Source organism: Grus americana, chromosome 9 (assembly GCF_028858705.1).
Source record: "Grus americana isolate bGruAme1 chromosome 9, bGruAme1.mat, whole genome shotgun sequence".
In the NCBI taxonomy this organism is placed as follows: Eukaryota; Metazoa; Chordata; class Aves; order Gruiformes; family Gruidae; genus Grus; species Grus americana.
In genome coordinates this window covers 15,928,042-15,946,953 of record NC_072860.1, presented here as the reverse complement: position 1 = coordinate 15,946,953, position 18,912 = coordinate 15,928,042, and the positions used below count along the sequence as shown (strand labels likewise).

General features: G+C 43.2%; 1 protein-coding gene across 2 annotated transcripts in view; it reads left to right on the top strand.

Moving 5' to 3' along the window:
• Positions 1-781: 781 nt before the first annotated feature.
• Positions 782-18,912, top strand: part of OSTN (osteocrin) — a 52,002-nt gene continuing 33,871 nt past the window's right edge. For both annotated transcript variants that reach the window (XM_054835468.1, XM_054835470.1), the window contains exon 1: positions 782-948. The gene's annotated coding sequence lies outside the window, so the exon portion shown is untranslated. The remainder of the gene's footprint in view (positions 949-18,912) is intronic.

The following is an 18,912-nucleotide window of genomic DNA, read 5'->3' as shown; positions in this document are numbered from 1 at the left end:
TGAAGAGCCAGTTGGGACAACAGCGATGAGCTCCTACACAATGTAATCTTTCTTCTTGAGAGACTGAATAGGCAGAGTGGAGAGCAGGGCAGGGTGGGCTGGGTGAGAAGACTAACCCTGTGGTGAAGAGCTTGAAGAACAGGGCTTGGGCCAGAGCCAAGGTAAAGGTAAGACTCCGAGAGGGCATAGAAGAGCGTCATTACAAGGGCAGGAGGAGTGGAAGCATGTTTGAGATCCCTGTGATTGACGATTAATAACTCTATTAGTCCCAAAAGGCATTTACCAGGTTGGGTGTCTCTGTCCTGTGTTCTCTGGTGCTATGATAAATACTATTGCCTTGACCAAAGTGGGAAGTCAGCCTGGATGGGGCAAGAAGCATGAGAAGCTGAGGATGAAAACAGGAGATGCGCAGTTCTCAGCCAGCCTGCTCTGGAGAGAACAGCCTGTACAGAGTGACTGCCCGCTGTGAGGCTGATGGAGGGCTGTTTGGGCTCGGGGAGGTCGCTTCTGTAGGTCTGAGCAAACAGCTTGGGTTGCAAGTGGAAACAACCTCCCATGTTCTTTCTCCCACAGTACCTAGGAAAATCTTACCAGAACGCACTCGTGCCATGTTGTTCAAAGTGCTGCCCTGCTTCCCCTCTTCGCTCGCGGTGCCTTTGAACGTGGCCCAGACCATATGGCAGGAGAGCTGAGAGATACTGCAGGAATGCCTGAAGGGCTGTCCTGCCAGGCTCTGTGATGAGCTCCTGCCAACCCAGAGAAACAAGGGACGAGAGACGCGCCGAGGTCAGAGGTGGGCTGAGCAGCTAAGTTCTCTTAGACTGCAGAAACAGGACCATTTCCCCAGAACCCTTCAACTCAGCATCGTATTTGGATAGTCTGCTGGGCTTCCTGTACACCCGTGTATTCTCACTGAGTATCTTGAAAGCATTTTGGCCAGCACCACAGGTAAAAGTTCCCTTCTGTTACTAATATTCTTTTTCCTGCATTTTAATTTAATTTCCCCTGTAATTCCTTCTTTTTCCACTGTGCGTTTCCCCTTGAAAGCTAAGATTGCACAAACGGATGTATATTCTTCCTCCCCAAGTGCACGTAGCCTTTTCTCTGCTGTTTGAAGAAATTAACATTTGGGCTGAAGTGCACTGCAATTCCCATTAACGTAACGGAGTGAAACCGACCCGCTGGTAGAGAGTCAGAGACTCTGAACTCCCTTCCTCTGACAACAGATCTTGGGGGAGGAAAAGAAGATGACCCAGAAGGTGGTAGGGAAGTCTGCTTTCTAAGCAGCAGCGATACGTAGGGTGTACTGGCTGCTGATGGAGCCTGCGCCTCCAAATCCTGCTCGTGTGCTTAATCTTAGCCTTGCCATTAGGTGCTTTGCTGTGAAGAGGCGTGCAGTGCAAACCCCCTGATTCTTGCTAGGGTATTTAATGCTGTACTGATATCATCCATAGATGTGTCAGCCAGATGGATGAGCTAAAATCTTCTGCAAATCAAACTGTGTGTGTTGAAGCTATATAGAGTGGAGGAAAAGGAAAAATGAGGGGAAGCTGTCCTTAGAGTTTAGTTCTCATGTGGAGTGGTAGGAGGCTAGCAAGCAACTTCTGCTATGGTTGGATCTCCTGATAGTCCGTGTAGGACATTATGTCTCTTACCCTAGAGTTGCAGTTTGGGATTTCAGTGTGGAAAGAAATATGTTATGTACCAGTGAAGAAGTCTAAAACAAAGAGGAGGCACACAAGATAAACAGTGAGCAAATGGGAAGTTTGCTGCTTACTAGTGCAAAGTCTAGTTCTGGTCCCCCAATCCGGTAAAACAAATTAAATTCTGATAAAAGCTGTGTATGAAGAACAACTGAAAAATAAAAGTTTTAAACAGTTTAAGTTCTATGTTCCAGTCAAATTATTCTTAGCAAAGTGAGTCATTTATTAAAATAATGTTTGTGAGGAAATAACTTCTCTATTTTTTTTCCTCATCTAACTGTTCTTTCCTAGTATACTTGCTGTTTGCCAAATAATTTGGACAAACATACATGTAGCCTGCTTCTGCTTTTGTTCGTGCAAGCTGTTCCTTGTTTGTGGCATGTCCAGATATTTTCCTTCTTTCTGAAAGGAATGACTGGAGCATTGTGAAACTGGGATACTGTCAGTAAGGCTTACAGAAGAACACGTTAATTTGGATGAAGAATACGGCAAAGTCTTCAAAGATGACCACGGGTTCCAAGTACTTTGCATACTGTGTCCTGTTAATAGACCAGGCTTTGAAAAGTCATTGGGGAAAACTTGGGGTGGGGGTAAGAGTCATTGCTGTGCTATGCAATGCTTGTCTAGACTTTGCCTTCCCGTAAGTCTTTACCTTCCTGCTCCCTAACAGGATTGTGAAAACCCATCTGGTTTTTAGCTAGCTGGCCAGCTCTGGTTACTAAAGATAAAACCAGCGTGTAGGACAAGATCTCTGTTATCTGAACTGTGGATCTATTTTGCTTTGGGTACTGCAGGAGCTGACTCATGAGGAAAAGATGAAAGAGTTAAGGAGGACACGGCAGGTAATTGATTACAAAGTGGCCACAGTGAGTCTTTTGCAAGAATTGCAGGATATGGGAATTTCCAGACTGTCCTCCTGTGCCATCTCGTGTCTTGTTCTGTAAGCGTGAGGGCTGTGTTTCCTTTCAGTCCCTTGTGAGACAGCTCATGTTAATGAGATTACATGTAGGAGCTCGTCTCCTTCAGCCGCAGTTTCTCCTGAACCTTTGTGTGATTACTACCTATTAGCGTCCGTAATGTCCTCCTCCTGCTTTAGCCATTCCTCTCAGACCTCTGCTACTGACAGTGCCTCGTGATTAATACATGAAAGGGTTTTGTTCTCTGCCCTTCTCCATGGTGGAGGTCTGTGTGATTCAAAATACTCTCCCGACTCCCCTTTCTGTATGCAGCTGGTAGATAGTGCTGCCTCTTTGCCAGGGGGTGCGGATCGGTGCCTTTCGCATCATGTCCCGTATTCTCAGCTGTTTTCAAAGGATGGTTCTTGGTGCTTTGTGCTGGAACTTCAGCTAGGGATTGAGTTCAAGACGCTCTTGCACATCTCCATAATGGGCAGCAGCCTCAGGGACCAGCTCCTGCAGCACATACCCGCTTCTGGGTAGAATTCCAGTTGCACTTGCAAGGTATTCTTTGCTGTGTCAGGCAACCAGAGGATTTTCCTTTGATGTAGGAAGGGTAAGTAAGATATTGAACCAGCACAGTCTTTGAGACTGTTCTATGTGATGCGTATTCATGTAGTTTGAATTTCAGTATCTCAGCAATTCATCTGAAAATTGGAAGTAGGCAGAAAGAGCAGAGGAGGCTGCGGCATTGAAAGGAAAAAATGCAGAACAGAATGTCAGCCTGCAAGATAGCTGGATTCAAAGTGTGTTTTTCTTTTTCTCTTTCTTTAGAATAGGAAATGAATCCCAGATTCCAAACAGTATTCCTCATATAAATCAGCAGTAGCTGTTAAAGCTGAATGGGTGTAAACAGGAGCAAAACTGGGCCTTCAAAGTTCAATAAGAATTGTGGCTAGTGAGTGCAGTTTGTGAAAAGGCAGGCTCCCTGGCAGATCAAATTGCTGTTCGCTGTCGCATTAGTCCTTTTGGTTTCAGGGACTGACACCCCAGCACAGTCTAGGTCTGCAGTTCGTAAGCCTGGGCACTTGCAGATCCCAGCGAGCCAGAAAGCGGGATCTGCAAGAACAGAAAAAAGAAAAAAATATTGAGAACCAAAAATAAATCTCATAGTCCAGCTGGCAAATATTCCCAGGCCACAATTGTCTTTGGCATCCCTCCACCCCCCAAGGTCTCCAATGGTTCTGAGGCCCCCACCACCACCAAAAAAAAAAAAAAAAAAAAAAAAATATCAAGGGTTTAGAAATACAATAATTAAAGAAAATCTTGATGTCATTTGGATTTGGGAGTATTTGGAGTTTAGTGTTGTGTGAGTGTGTGTGCACGTATGCACCCGGTTGGAGTCTGAATGGACTGTCCAAGCAAGTAGCAGATGCATCCCTTCTCTGTGTCTGGGGGTGCAGGACTGCCCAAACAGTAAAATGTGCTGCTTTGAGCTCTCTCTGCTGTTGTGATTGTTGTATTTATTTCGAGAAGAATGACTCCAAAGTGGTTGAGTTGAAGGCTGCTCATTACAACCCTAGCTGATTAGAATTTAGGACTGTGCAATTTAATTATGCAGAAATTAAAATTATGATACAGGACAAAAACCATATTCCCCTCCATCCTATGGCAAGGAGAGAATTCCTTTCTTTTGTGTAGTTACGGACTTCTCTAACGTTGATTTCAGACAAAGTATTCAAAATCTAGTCTTCCCTGGCAGCAGCCTGCCAGCCCTCCTCTGCATACCTCATTCAGGAAGAAGATGTCTAGTTCAGCAGTTCTGTCTTTGGAAAGGTGCTTGGGAGTAGAGCAGATGCAGCTAATTCTTTTGAACAAATTCTTTTGAACTAATTCAACTGATGTAGCTGCTGACTGATGTGGATTCAGTGTATCTGACAGTTTATAACTAGCTAATTAGAAAGTATCAGTTAAGACAGTTTTCTTAAAATGTATCATTTATGATAGCATTTGTTACAAATTTGGGAGAAAACTTTATCACTGGCTGAAGCCTCATCCCCCCGAACTGACTAAGGAGAATTTTCAAAGGACTCTTTTCAAAAGAAAGGAGATACAAACCATCTCTGAGGAGGGACAAAGTACAGAAAATTTCTACCCTAAAAGGGAAAGCTTCAGAAATGAGCATCAGAAAGCAGGATTATTACAATGGATGTTGCTTTTCACTCTTATCAGAGTTTGCTCGCAATAAGCTCTTTATTCTCCATGTCCCGTGGCCAAGTGGTGGTGGTGCTCACTGGTGTATATGCCAGAATAAAATAGTTGAGCATTCACTGGGATGGTGCAGCTAACCCGACTGTGTTTCTGCACTGATGGAGTGAGAGGACTGGAGAAGAGGTATGTTTTATCAAATAGGCAGTTCCTCTTTCTTTCCTCCATTGCAGATGATGAATAGATGGGACCAGATCTTCAATTCCTTAATTTTTTTTTTTTATTTTTTTTTTTTTGGTATGAGTTTAAAACTTTCTTGCTGCTCTTTTTTCAATGATAAAAGTTGTCACCTGCCGATAGTTTAGAAAAGCCTTACAGCATGTAATGGCTGACCAAAGCCTAAGTAAGGCTAGGTCTCAGGGAATATAGGTAGAGTCTGAGCTCCCTGAAGGGGAGATGGCCAAAGCTGCAGTCTTGTTTTCTGGGAGCAATACTCGGATGTCAAAGGGCAGGGAGGAGCGTCGGTAGCTGTACCCCTTCCTGCAGAGAGACTATGCTCCCTGCTCCAGTGACATACAGCTCACAGACCGTTGCCTTAGATGTTACACAGTGCTGACATCTGGATCAACCTTGGAGCAGGTCGTGGAACAGGCAGCAGAGATGCACATGGGGAACCCCAGCGTACGGACTGGAAGTCAGCCAGCGTACTACCAAATGTCAGGATTAGAGTTGTCTCTCGCACAGAGAGAGTATTTCCCTTGTGATGCTCGCTTCAGCACCACGTGGGGACGAGATGAGCGGGTCTTTAATCTGCCTGCCGTGGCAGCCATCCTACTGCTGAAAACCTCGCTCTGCCTCCTGCCCTGAGCCCTGCTTAGAGATAACTGAACCAGCAGCGTCTCTTGTGGATGGTACAGATGGGCGGGAGCCGTTGTCTCCCGTGGCCGTGGGGAGCTGCCAGGCTGCTGTAGCAGACCTCTGGGAGAACGCCTTCAGCCTTTGTTGCTGCTTATGGTTACAAGCAACTGATCTCTCTGTGGAAGTGCCATAAACGAAGAAGAGTAATTTTGCCATTAAAAATACTAAAATCTTCCATATGGAAGAAAGAGGGGGGTTTTTTTGTTTTTAATTGCTATTTATTTTTCTCATTGTGCCCTAAATATACATAGCACTGTCCAGCTGGCTGAACCACAGAGCAGAACGAATATCTGCCCCATCTATAAAGTACAGATGACAGACTGAAGTCTCAAATCTTTGCTCTGTTCGCATATATGGAAGTTTTACCATTGGCTTCAATGAAACCAGAACCAGGATTTGGCTTACATGAGAGGACCATTAGCCAAATGAGCACAAGCACATGAGTCAGATGTTCTGGGTTGATTCCTGCTGTTCCCATTTTTTGGCCAATTTCTTCACTGCTGTCTGCCTCAGTTTCCCCTATTTTATCAGTGCATAATAGACTGAGGATGTTTCAATTATTAAGTTAATAAAACTCACCTTACATTTACTACTGTTTTTGTAAGAGGTTTTTGAAACTTCACTAGAGGTGCGCTTTTGCTGGCATAAAAACTGTATCATAAGGATTATCAGCTCTGTCCATGAGTCTGGCTCTCTGCTCATTCATTACAGTTGTGCTTACAAAAAGACCGTGGCATCATTTAAACTCTAGGTGTCCAGGTATGAAGAAACCACAGTCTCTGCTTTGAATATGTATCCGATTTTTCTAGAAAAGGGATGAGAGCAAGGAGCTTTCCATTCCCCCCATGGATTGTAGGTTGGTTTTGAGAGGTGTCCAGCTACAGAAGCTCTGCCGACGCAGCTCCAAGTGACGCGGGGTCACCACTGCAGGGATGTTACTGTGGTTAGTACAGGCACCACTGTGACCATCTAAGGACTTAAATGCATATGCAGGCCTTTCTAGATAAAGTAAAGTGGGAGAAGCCACTCGGTGGATAAACTTGGTGTTATTTTTGGATGATTTCGTCTTCTCTCTCAAATGCCATCTTTGTACTTAGTGGATGGTTTATCTGACCGTATTGCTGTGGTTAGAGTGCTATGCATAGGACAGCATAGTTTGTGTTAATAATAATAATTAATAAGAGGGCAGTACTGTAGCAATTGCTGTCCCTTTGTCCCATGATTCAAGCACAGCATGTTTACTGTTAAGGTAGATGGGTTTGCTCTGGACTCCAGAGGCTTTGTGTCACTTTTGAAAAGCTTTATTTTCTTTCTTTTTTTTTTTTAGCTTTATTATTTCAAGATCCTAAGGTCTCCTGCCAGGCTTAAATTATGTTTTTTATATTTATTTGGCTTCCCATTGAAACCATCCATTCATCCAGTTTCCATAAAACCCCTAATAACTATTTTAAAGTTTTTGTTCTTGGCTCTTTCCAAACCTATAAACACTGGTTTGAAAACCAAAGCTGAATTCTGTGCAAATAATCCTCTCTACCACCCCTTCTCCTCTGGGTATAAGTGGGGCCTTCAGTGTTTTCCTTCCCAGCACTTGTTAGTTATCTGTGACCCACATGCCTCTTGTTTGGGGGGGCGGGGGGGAAAGGTAGTTGTGGCATATAAGCAACCTGACAGACGATGTTTCTGAGACATGGTGGCTGCAAATAACAAAGGAAAACAGCAGCAGGTAAATTAGTTAAAATAGAGTTGCGCTCCAAAAGTGCCTCTTTTCTTCCTGCCTTAGCGTAATCCCGTATTTAGCATGTGCGTGCCCCTGAGCGAGCACCCTCGAGCAGGTGGCTGTGCTTGTCGCCAGCTCTCAGCTGCTGTGTGGCAAGCACAAACCAAGCCCAGCCCTCACCAGTGAGTGCTGCTGGTGCACGGGGACGGCCCAGAGAAACACAGCTTGCCCCATGGGATCTTCCAGCCTGTGAAACGTTTGGGTGTTCTGGTGAGAGGACAGAGCACGGCCACGTCCTGGGGAGGCTGACCTGTGCTGCTGTGTAGCTTGAGAGACACTGTGGAGGATGAAGCAGTAGAGAAGTCCCAGCAGAATATCAGTGCCTTGGGGAAATATGGTTGTTTAAAGATTGGGCTTTTGGATGAGAAGCCAGCCCTGATATCTTTTTCCTGAGAGTAAAACTTGCCACTCATACCTATGATGATGTCTGCTTATTATGGGAAAGTTTCGTGGCTCTTGTCAAAAAGGAGACCTTTTTATGCAAGGCTAATCCCTGGGAAGTTTATTGCTATGCTGGTACCAGTGGTGGTATGGAGCTAAATCAGGATGCAGAGAACTTGCACGGACTTTGCACCAAGTCTGTCAGGAGAGGATGGAGTTCAGTCTCTTGTCTTCTCTTTTTGTTGTGCTGGCTTTTCTTTGCATTGTGTAGGTGCTGAGATGCTGGGTCCTGATGGCAGTGGAATTGTCTTGTCCCAGCTTGTGCGGCCACGGACACTGGGTTTATTGCAGCTAACTAGAGGCCACTCGTCACTTAACAAGTGCCCCAAGTGAAGTGAATTCAGGATCAAATGTCCATCTCGTGTCTTTCACAGATGCTCAAACCAACAGGTGTCACAAGCAGGAGGCCAGACCCAGAGCTACTGAACTCAATGGAAAAAAAAAAAAAAAAAATCTGTATGGCTTCAGAAGCTTTGGATCCTCACCAGTGACAAAAGCAAATCTTCCAATATACTTTTTCTGTGCAGAGACGCTGAGCGGGGCCTCTGGCCAACATTTGAAAAACCGGGGGCTAAAATTAGGTCCCTAAAATACCAAGAGCAGTGAATGGTTCCAACTGATACCAAGTTAGGAAAAAGGGCCTGAAATAAACAGATTCCTCAGTAACCAAGATCCTGTTTTTGAGACAAGTGTTCATTCTCACAAATCAAAACAACAAGAAACCAAAAAGAAAAAAAGAATGAAAACATCAAATCAAATCCCAGCAATCTGATGATATGATCAGCCAAAGCATGTCTTACTAGAATGTTTTCAAAAATTCCTTAGGGACTACCAGCGAGCCATGAAAAGGATATTGCTCTTTTCTGAAGTATTAGATTGGGGTTTTTGGGAACACACCATATTTATTCATGTGACAAGTCTGTTCTTCTGCTAGGTCATGTATCTGCTGTACGGTTCTTTTGTCCCTTGAGAAGTTTCTTTCTTTTCCAGGCTTATGCTATAAGATATATATTTCTGAAAAAAAAATTTCTTGTCATCTTTTTGGCTTTTGTGATGGACAGTATGATTATTTGTATCATTTGGCAGGTAAAGTCAGGAAACAATTAGCAGCAATAAATACTCTGTCAAAAGGATAAGATTGATGTCCAGGGACTATCTCGCTTTGATAGGTGTCTGTACACATTGTTCAGTGCAATCCTGTTCCCTGGCTGAAATTGTTGGGAGTACTGAAATATGAATGTCAGAAAATATTAATAGGAATGACAGCAATCCTGAGAACATCTCCAATTTATTTAAAAATAGTACTTGGATCTGGTTTTTAGTCCTCTCCTGAGTTTGTGGTGGTGTTCCTTTCTGCATATGATGAAAGTGGCCATGATATTGCATTTTATATTACTTTTACGTCTCAACTAGGAACATCTACTTTATCATTTCAGGATGAATGACTAAGCATATTTTTTAAAAAATTGTATACATAATTGTTAACGGTGGCTTGAGCATCTAGTATATATTTATTTTCGTGCTTAAATTGCTGTGTTGTCCCAGCACCCTACTTGTCAGTCAAGATCTCATTGTATAGTTGGACAACCAGAAGACAGTTTCTGATCCAGGAGATCATGTACCTCCTTGACTCTACATAAAAGGAAGGAGGACCCATCCTGGCCTGAACTGTGTAGTTCCCCAAAGTGAGTGCATGCAGCAGTGCAGGCTGCTTTGGGCATCAACCAATTTTTTTGTATGTATCTGTAGAGAACTTAGAGTGAGTGCGATTCCTGGCTTAGTTCTCATGCTTTTAATGTGGGATGAATAAGTAATATCTCTAAGAATATGCACCTTGAAATCCATGTGTAAGGAGGCATGTAGAGGGCACCCTGAAATATGCAGAAGGGAAAAAAAGACGTCTCTCTGTGGCTGTTCAGTACCAGAAATACAAAGTCTTCTCAGTTCTGCACAATCTCATTTCTAACAAACTTTTTTCTGTTCTTTCTTCTTATTCTGACCACGTGAGCTCCCATTGGGTACCACACCACCAGACTGCTCTGGCAGCTGTAGACAGGGCAGATGAGACAGAGCAAAGAAAACAGTTAAAGTACTCCTGGGACAGGAGAACTGTATACGAGGCCAATAGAGTCTTACCCTCCTTATGAAATGCAGCAGGAGCTTCCTTTTTTGACAAGGCATCGGAACAAGGGTTGGGTTTCTCCCTGCACTGCAGTCCCTAATGTTGCATGTCCTCTCTCTGTAACTAAAGAATTCACTGGTCCCTGTAACAGGAGAAAGGAAAGAAGCTGAAGCTTCCAGAAGCCCTACTGGCAACTTGTTTTGTAGTCTAATTTAGAGGAAGGTGGTCAGAAACTAGAGAGATTGGCGCTGCTGCAAAACCCTAGGTAGACCCTGACGTAGAATAAGGGCTTTTTGCAATGCTCCATGTAGTAGAGGTTTTTCCATTTTAAGTTCAAGTGCAGTCATGGTGGCAACAGTGACTTGTTCTGTCCAATGTCAGTTTATGATGGAATATAAATGTAGTTTTAAAAATACATATTGGGTTTAAATGCAGCTCAAAATGTCAGCATATTACTCTGTGGTCTTGCAACTACAGTATTCTAATAAAATCACAGCCCTTCGGCTTCTGGAAGACAGCACAGAGAATGATACTCCTCTGGTACTGTAAGTTGTATTTTCTCTTTACAGCTCTGGCAGATTTCTTGAAAGTTCAGTGATATCCAGGCAAAAACAATCTTAAACAAACCTGAACTCTGCCTAGAAAGGAATCCTGATGTTACCTACATTTGGAGCTTCCTCCCTCTCATTCTAACAGAATGCTTTGATGATTGAAAGGGCTTTTTGTGTGTGTGTGGTGGGAGGCGTTACATTCCTCTCTTCCATCCCCATTCAAGAAGTGTGCTGTGGCCGTTTTAGTAAGGAGATATTTCTGCTCTGAAGATCTCTGCAGGCAAGCAAGGCACTGTACGCATAGCTCAGCTACGACGTGGGGTAACACACTCCATCTGTCTGTGCTGGAAGTCTTTATGGTGCCTCCATTACACTCACAGGGTATACTTGTGGATACCACCTCTCCCACAGAACCTTCCCACGTGCCTGACAGCAACACTACGACCATAAAACAGTTGTGTCACCCTTCGGTGGCCTGATGGAGGCACCCCTGCAACTCAGAGTCCGGTGTGTGTGGTGGTACAGCCACCATCAGCTTTAGAGAAGAGTACTGAAGATGAGCAGATGACCAGAGTGGTTCCTTTGTGAGGGCTGATGGGACAGACTGGGACCCTTTAGCCTGGGAAAGAGACACTGAATGTGGCGATACGACAGAGACTAACAGAATTATGGAGTGTGGCACCACGGCTATTAACCACTGCCACTGCCCAGCCTTAAGACTCAAAAGTCCCTCCTCTCTCTCTGCTTCCCACTGTTTCTGCCATCTACATCTACTTCCCCCACAGCTGGCAGCAGGTCTCTTTCTCCAAATAAGTAGGCAACTGTCTGGTGACATTGGTCAAGTCCTAGGGCAGTTTACACTCCCTCTTGACTGTATTAATTCCCTCTGTAAATGTGATATGCTGTTTCCTCTCTTTTCCCCATCAGCTTCAAAAAAAAAAAAAAAAAAAAAAAGGTGAGATTTTTCCACTGTGTGGATTTGTTGCTTACCTCTCTCCCATTCCCACCTTCCCCCAGAAAATGTCGCTCTTCATCAGTGATGCACAATGCGCACTCCAGTGTCCCCCTGGAGTGAGCTGCCCTTAGAACCTGTACAAGCTTAGACTACAGAGCTAATGTTAATCGAGATGAAGGTTTTTCCATCCATGGGTCATCTAAAGTCATGGAGAATCCGATACAAATCCTCTCTTGGTTAGGTCCTTGGGTGAGACTTCTCACAGGGAAGGAAGGAACGCTGAAAACCAGAAACTAAACCTTCTGTCTTCCACTGCAGGTTGCTGGAAAATGAGCTCTTTCTTGCCATCTGGTTATAAAAAGGCAAATGTGCAAGTTGTGTAAATCACAGAATAATTGACTCTTATGTGAGATTGATATTACAGCTGCACAAATAGATTTCTTATAATTTCCTTGATTTCCTAGCAAGGAAGTGCTGGATTCTGGCTGTTTTGGTTTACATATTTGAAATGGATGCCTCTGCTTTAGCCTAACACAAGTTAACGGATGCTGTCTTAGCAAAATGTAAACATTATCTGTGGAGATCGACTTGGGATCTGATGGTTTGATATTATAGGAGTCTATTAAGTCTTCAGAAGTTTATTTCCACCTGAAGTAATGTACAAGCAGTTTCTTATTGGCATCCAAGCAGATGCCATTGTGAGGTTTCCATAGACATAACTTGTTGGGTTTAGTTTGATTCTTTGGGTGGTGTATGAAAAATAAATACAGTAAGAGCTAGGTTAAATTTTTCAAATCTTAAAACTGATGTGAAAATAAGTAAGTTTGTTATCACAGAGGAGGAGAAAGAGTATTTTAAATTGTTGCAGAAAACTTTGCATTATTTCCAAAATTTGGAACTTGCATTTTTTTTCCATCAAAAATAACCACATTTTGAGGACATTATTAAAATTATTAGGGTAGTAAAAATCCTGTGAGCCTTTTCAATGATAGGGATATTTGCCTGCCACAGCAGATTCCAACTTTAACTTCCAAGTTACTTTTTCCCTTTAGTTGCTTTAAGCATTCCTTCATTCTTGGACTTGTTCTTTCAGACTTTACGTTTCTATCAACCCCAGTTTATCCTGAGATTGCAGCATTTCTTTGTATAACACCATCTCATTTAAACACTTTAGAGTGTGTCACTGAGGGAGTGCCATACTTGAAGGATTTGTGCCACCTACGATACGTAGTAACTCTCTTTAAAAGTATGTCTTTTTCTTCCGCTGGCATCAGGATGGACTAAGTATCAACTTTCTTCTGTGAAGATAACAGACCCCCTGTTGATGAGTCAGGCTTCAGTAGACCTATGCTGATTCACACCGACTGCAGATCTGAGCAAATTCAAAGTCACGTGGCATTCAGAGTTGGAGCGGGAACCTTAAATCCAAGGTCTTTTCCATCTGTAACGTGTGGGTATGGCAAGAGGGTTATCCATTGGAAGGCACACGCGGTATTGTAAAAAGATAAGTGCCGATCGGGTCCTCTGTCTTGTGGGTGCTGTGGTCACCAGAACTCCTAACTCGAATGCCATGCCATGTCTTCTGGATCCAGGTGAGTCAGGCAGACCGGCTGCCTCTGTCCCTAAAGGAGAATGCAGCGTTTCCTTCCTTTCCTCAGGGGCCTTGTCTCCTTCATCACCAGCAAGGAAATACTGTCCTTCTGCCAGGCAGAAAAGGCAAGCCACATCAGCTTTTCGGCCTGGAACCAGTCCTGGAACTGGTGAGGCTCAGGCTCTGGTAAACCAGGAAGCACGTAAGTCATGCCTTTGCTGCTCCTGAACGAGGTGGCGGCCAGCATGCCAGTTCAGACACTCCCCTGGCTTTCTGCTTGCTTTCTGCCACATGGGCGATGTCTCTAATGCAACACTCACATCCTGTATGTATTATTGTCTGTCTCTACGCGTAGGTACCCAGACATGCATTTGCCTTCCAGAATTTAACACGATCCCACTTGCTGTCTGCCCAGTGCACTCCAAGCCTGGGGCTGCGGGGATGTAACACAGCTCAGATTAGTCTGTGATGGAGGAAGGTTAAACTGAGTCAGGTTATCTCATTATAAACTAAGAATGCACAAACAAGAAATACCGGCTTAATGTACGGTTAACTGGACTAAGCCCAAATCCTTTGACTGTAAGGCTGTGGGACAGGAGAGGGTCTTTCTGCTCTGTTTACACAGCTTCTGAAATGGCAAGGCTCTGACCTGTGTTTGGGACCACAGTGAGTGATAATCTAATCCTGTATTTTGCTTAAAACTGCATCCCATCTCAGCTCAGGTGCAGTAATTCTCTGAGGCTCAGAAACTAGGGATTATAAAATATCTCATGATCCAATTTCCTTGGATTTCATGAGTCCCTGCAAGCCTGATTACATGGGGCTTCCTACCTTGCTGGTACATCACTTCAGATACTAAAGCTTTCCCAAGGTGCACATGGCCATGGACAAACACAGACCGACAAACAGGTGCAACAAACCGTCTTAATTCCCGTGCCACAGGGGTGGAACAAAGCGCCTAATGAACACCTCACTGCTCTTTCTGCATCTGCCATGCAAGCAAGAGTGGCTTGTCACCTTCAGCTTTCTGCACAGAGAAGTTAAATCTACGCTGCCCATTAAAGCCCTTGCCCTTTAGTGGAGGCAGAGGGACCTATTCTGCCCTTCAAGTAATACTCCTATGAAGCACGGAAGCACTACTGTAAAGTATAGGGCATAAAAAAGGCCAGAACCAGATGTTGACCCAACATGGTGGCCATGGGCTAGGGCTTGCCAGCTGCATATATGGCAAAGAGGGGGCACAGTCATAGCAATTAATTTCTCGCCTCAGGGTGGAATAGCAGACTTCCACTCACACGTATGCAGAGCCAACTCCTTTTCCAAAAGCGAGTGTGCTCACGTTACACAGTGTTCAAAAGTCCTTGCTGTTCCCAGAATATTTCCTTAGCTCGTTTGTCCGGTGAGGGGCACAAGGGAAAGCAATTACTGCAGCAAAGGTGGAAAATGGAGGTAACGGTTCAATCTAATCACCACCCCACCGTGGAGAAAGCTACATCTCTCCTAACCACAGAGGAGGTGTTTAGTGCTCCAGCTCAAGGCAAATATTTCCTCATCACTCAGCAGCAGTTAGGCAGGGTGTGCCAAAGCAGCGTGAGGAAAACAAGAGTTGCATAGAACTGTCATCAGCAACAAGAGTCCTGGAGTTTACACTCAGCTCTTCTTGCTGTGCTAAAATAGATGACAGGCCACATTATGCAGCCATAGAGATTGAAGTTCAACAGACTTGAGTGCAGAGCTAGTGGCTGGTCATTGCATTTAACTCTTTGAAGATCGTAAATGACACTTGCACCCTTCTTGCTAGAGTCTAGAAGACACCAACAAGGAATCACTTTCAGGGACAGGCAGGGGGTTGGAAGTACGTGATCTTTAAGGTCCCTTCCAACCCAAACCATTCTATGATTGTATGAGAGGTGTGGCTGGTGCAGAGGGTCCCTTCTGCAGCCCTGATGGATGAGGTGCCTCTCCAGCTGTAGCTGCACTGAGCCACTAACTCAGTGCAAAGAGGGGCAGCCTTCCACAACCTGCTTTCCCATGGGATGAGTCCCTGGTCGTGTGGTATCAGGGACCAGGCTGGATTTTATGCCTTCCGAAGTCTTTGCGTCTAGCTGACAGAAGGGACATAAACCAGGCCAGTCTGATCTCGTTCAGATCAGCTTTACCTCAGTCAGACTTGCTGTATTGATTCTCATGATGTTATTCCATTTGCACTGAGGTCAGGATGCTGCGTGCTGGATTTATGTCATGAGCAAGCGTAACAATTGTTTTCCTCCGAGTGCTTGTGTTTGTAAAGCATTCCCAGGTGGCAAGCAGTTTCTTAGGAGACAGCTGCTGTAGCCTGAAAGTGTTTTAAAAAGATAAATGTTTTGATGGCTCCAACATGCTATAGTTGAACTATGATCAAACTCTCACCCTAGTTCCAATGGTGGAGAGCTTGTGTATCATTGGACTTGCATCGTTTCAACTAATGTGATGAGTAAAGTGAATGCACAGTGAGAGCCTGGGTTCAGACCTTAAAAAAAAAAAAAAAAAATACAGACCTCCATTTCTCCATTACTTTAAGTAATAGTATAGCTTTTGCCTTTTGAACTTCAGGTCTGTGTTACTGGTCTTGCTCATGATACTGTAGACAATCACATCAGATCATAGTGTTTATGAACTGATCAGAGCCCAAAGCAGAGCTTGCTCAGACTGGTGTCCTGTGTGTTGAACTGTGTTTCTGCTGGCCAGCCGTAGATAGGTTCTCTACTTTCCCTCTGGATCAAGTCCAAGAGGTGGTATTTTATTAATGAATAAATTGCAACTTAAGTCAAATTTATGACTAAAACCTTGCTGTAGACGTTGCTGAAAGAAAACTATTCAAGTTAGCCTTCAAGAAACTTCAGGGTAAAACATTGTTTCTCTGCAGATTGATCTATACATTTATGTACACCGATGCCAAACTGCACTCGTGTATAATGACTTCTCAGCACAGATGCTGTATACTGGCTGTTGGTACCCTACATGCAATTTTCTCAGAGATGTTTTAGTTTTAAGTCCTAAGAAGTTATTAAAAACATCTCAGTAATTACAAAGGAATTGTACAAGGAGCAATTAAAAATGTCAGTTAGATATTTGCTGTATCAACTGTCAAGTCACATACTTTCATTTAATGAAATTGGTTTCCAGTAGAGTTCATAACATCATCAATGACCTAAATACTGCACCTGACAGCTTGCCTGCCATCTCGAGCTGTAAATCTGGGTAACTAATGGTATATCGAAGAAGAAAAGGTCAATAAATGCAGAAGTGTGTGGAGAATCTAATCTTTCCCTGGCACTTGTTATTCCTTCCTTTTCACTCTCATTTCATTTTATAATCTGTCACGTTAAACTAGTCACGCTTGGCAAGAGCCTGATCAGGACAAGTTTCCGATAAAGCTGCATCCGTTCTTGCCACACAGCATCGGATGGACAAAGGCAATACGTGACTGCAGATCTGGGAACACACACGGGGGAAAACTCTGTTCTGGAAATGCAATTTAAGGAGGAGTTATAAATACGTGCAAATGTATTAAATTTGAGAAAGAGATGGCAGAGACTACAGAAGTCACTCATCTCTTCACGCACAATTCAAAAGGTTTTTGGTGAATTTGGTTTTGTTGTGAACAAAACTGCTACTGTTGAGAACAGAAATGTCTTAGGCTTCTGAGCAGTAGACCTGGGAGTCTTTCCATCTGTCAGTACATTTTTTTTTCCCTGTAGTGTGCTTAACACTTTGCCCAGTCCAGAAAGAAATGACTCAGTCAAAAGGACTTCCTCCATCTCCCTTGGGTGATTATTCCACAGCCTATGAGGTCTCCCCATTAGGAAATGTTTCCAACATCATTTTCCCTGTGCTTACTTTTAAAACATTGTTCTATGACTAGATATTATCCTAAATAATGCTCTTCCATCATTAGTATTTCCATTTCTTTTGTATTTGTCTATGGTTATCATTTCCCCTCCTGCATTTCACTGGTGTTTAGTTGAGCTGCAGGTGTTTAATGTATTTAACCTTTCCTTGTATGCCAAGCATAGGACTGGCACCAGGATATTTATACACCATTAAACAAGGGTGGCGCCTGTTAGATGTAATTACTTTCTTCTAATGCTTTCATGGTAGAGGTTGTGCTAGAGAACAAGGGCAGCTTCTATTCTAAACTACGTGGAAAAGGTGCAACTGCTAAACAAGAATGACGTGTAAACAGACTATATATAGCAAGATATTAGTTTAGTATCCAGCCTTGATTTAAGTCCACAGGGGAAGCAGTTAAATTTAATCGATGTCAACCCCTCAAACAAAGATATTGCATGTATGGGTGCACACGAGAAATTCCAACCAAACTGATGAATATTATCAGGTTTACTAGGATTCTGTATTTTAACTGTAAAGAATATCTCTAAAACCACTAGAGTCTTTTAGATTGTGGGAAACGTTGCAAATGTTACCACACTATGTCTGGATGCATAATATGTATGTGTTTTTGTATCTCAGCATATTTTGGGTTTCTTTGAACTTTAAGATTAGCTCTGAATTTCTTGAATATGCGAAGTTCAATTCAGGGATAGTTATATAATTGCTGTATAGTATATTACCCTAAATTGCTGATATGTACTGTCTACTTGAACTTCAGATATGTTTTTGAATTAAAGGTAGGGATGATAGCTCTGTCTTTAATACAAGTTGTAAATATTTAGCTTTTACCTATCTTTGGTTGCTTATAAATTTACTAAGCTTTAAGTCTTTGGGTTGAAATTTTCTGTGCCAACTCTGTCTGTCGGGCACAATATGGTATGTGTATGTAAATGTTACAATCATTTCAGTGAATTTTTTCAGACTTTTCTGAGAATAAGGAAACAGGAAAATGTGATATAAAAGTGCAAGAACAGTCATACCAGGTCAGACTAGCCGTCTGTCTAGCTCAGTATACGCACTCTGACAGTGGCCAGTACTGCAAGCAAATTTGACACTTCCTTCAAATATTCTCTCAGCCTCCAACAATTTGTGGCTGAGGGATTTTAGAACCAGACACAATATTTTGTACTTAATAGTCCTTGAGGGATTTTCCTTTGGTGACTGTTTTTGAATCTGTGTAAGCTTTTGGCATCTAGAATATAATTTGGTGAGGAGTTCCACTGTTTAAATACACACTGGTTGAAAAGTGGTCCTTTCTGGGTTTTGAGCCTGTTTCCTGTCATTTTCAGTTGAAGATCCCACACTGTTATACTGGAAGCAATCATTTCAAAGGCCAAATTCTGCCAAACCCCGTCTTGGTCCTCACTTTGGAGTAGAAACAGTCAGCTCAGAGCCCTTTGCTATGTAGGCAAAGTTGAAGTATTTAAGATTATTTCTTCCTATGTGCATCACTTCACGTTTATCGACACTCGATGTCATCTGCCCTTTTTCTGGCTGGACACCCTGTCTTGTCACCTTCATCTGAAATTTTCCATAATCATTCCGTAATACCTTGAATGCTCAATTATCAGTAGCAAATTGTCTTCTCACTGTTGTTTTTCTTTTCTAGATCATTGCATAAAGCTTATTTAGTTAGAAATGTTAACAGTTTTCTTTGAGCAGCTCTAGCCACTTCATGTGATAGAAAAGAAGAAATAAGAGTCAGGATTGTCAGGAACATGCATATTGCCCATGATGCCCATGAGCATCCCAAAATTTCGTGGGTCTTGTGAAAGGGAATGCAGCAGATGCTCAACAGCAATGATTAAGGAAACTGG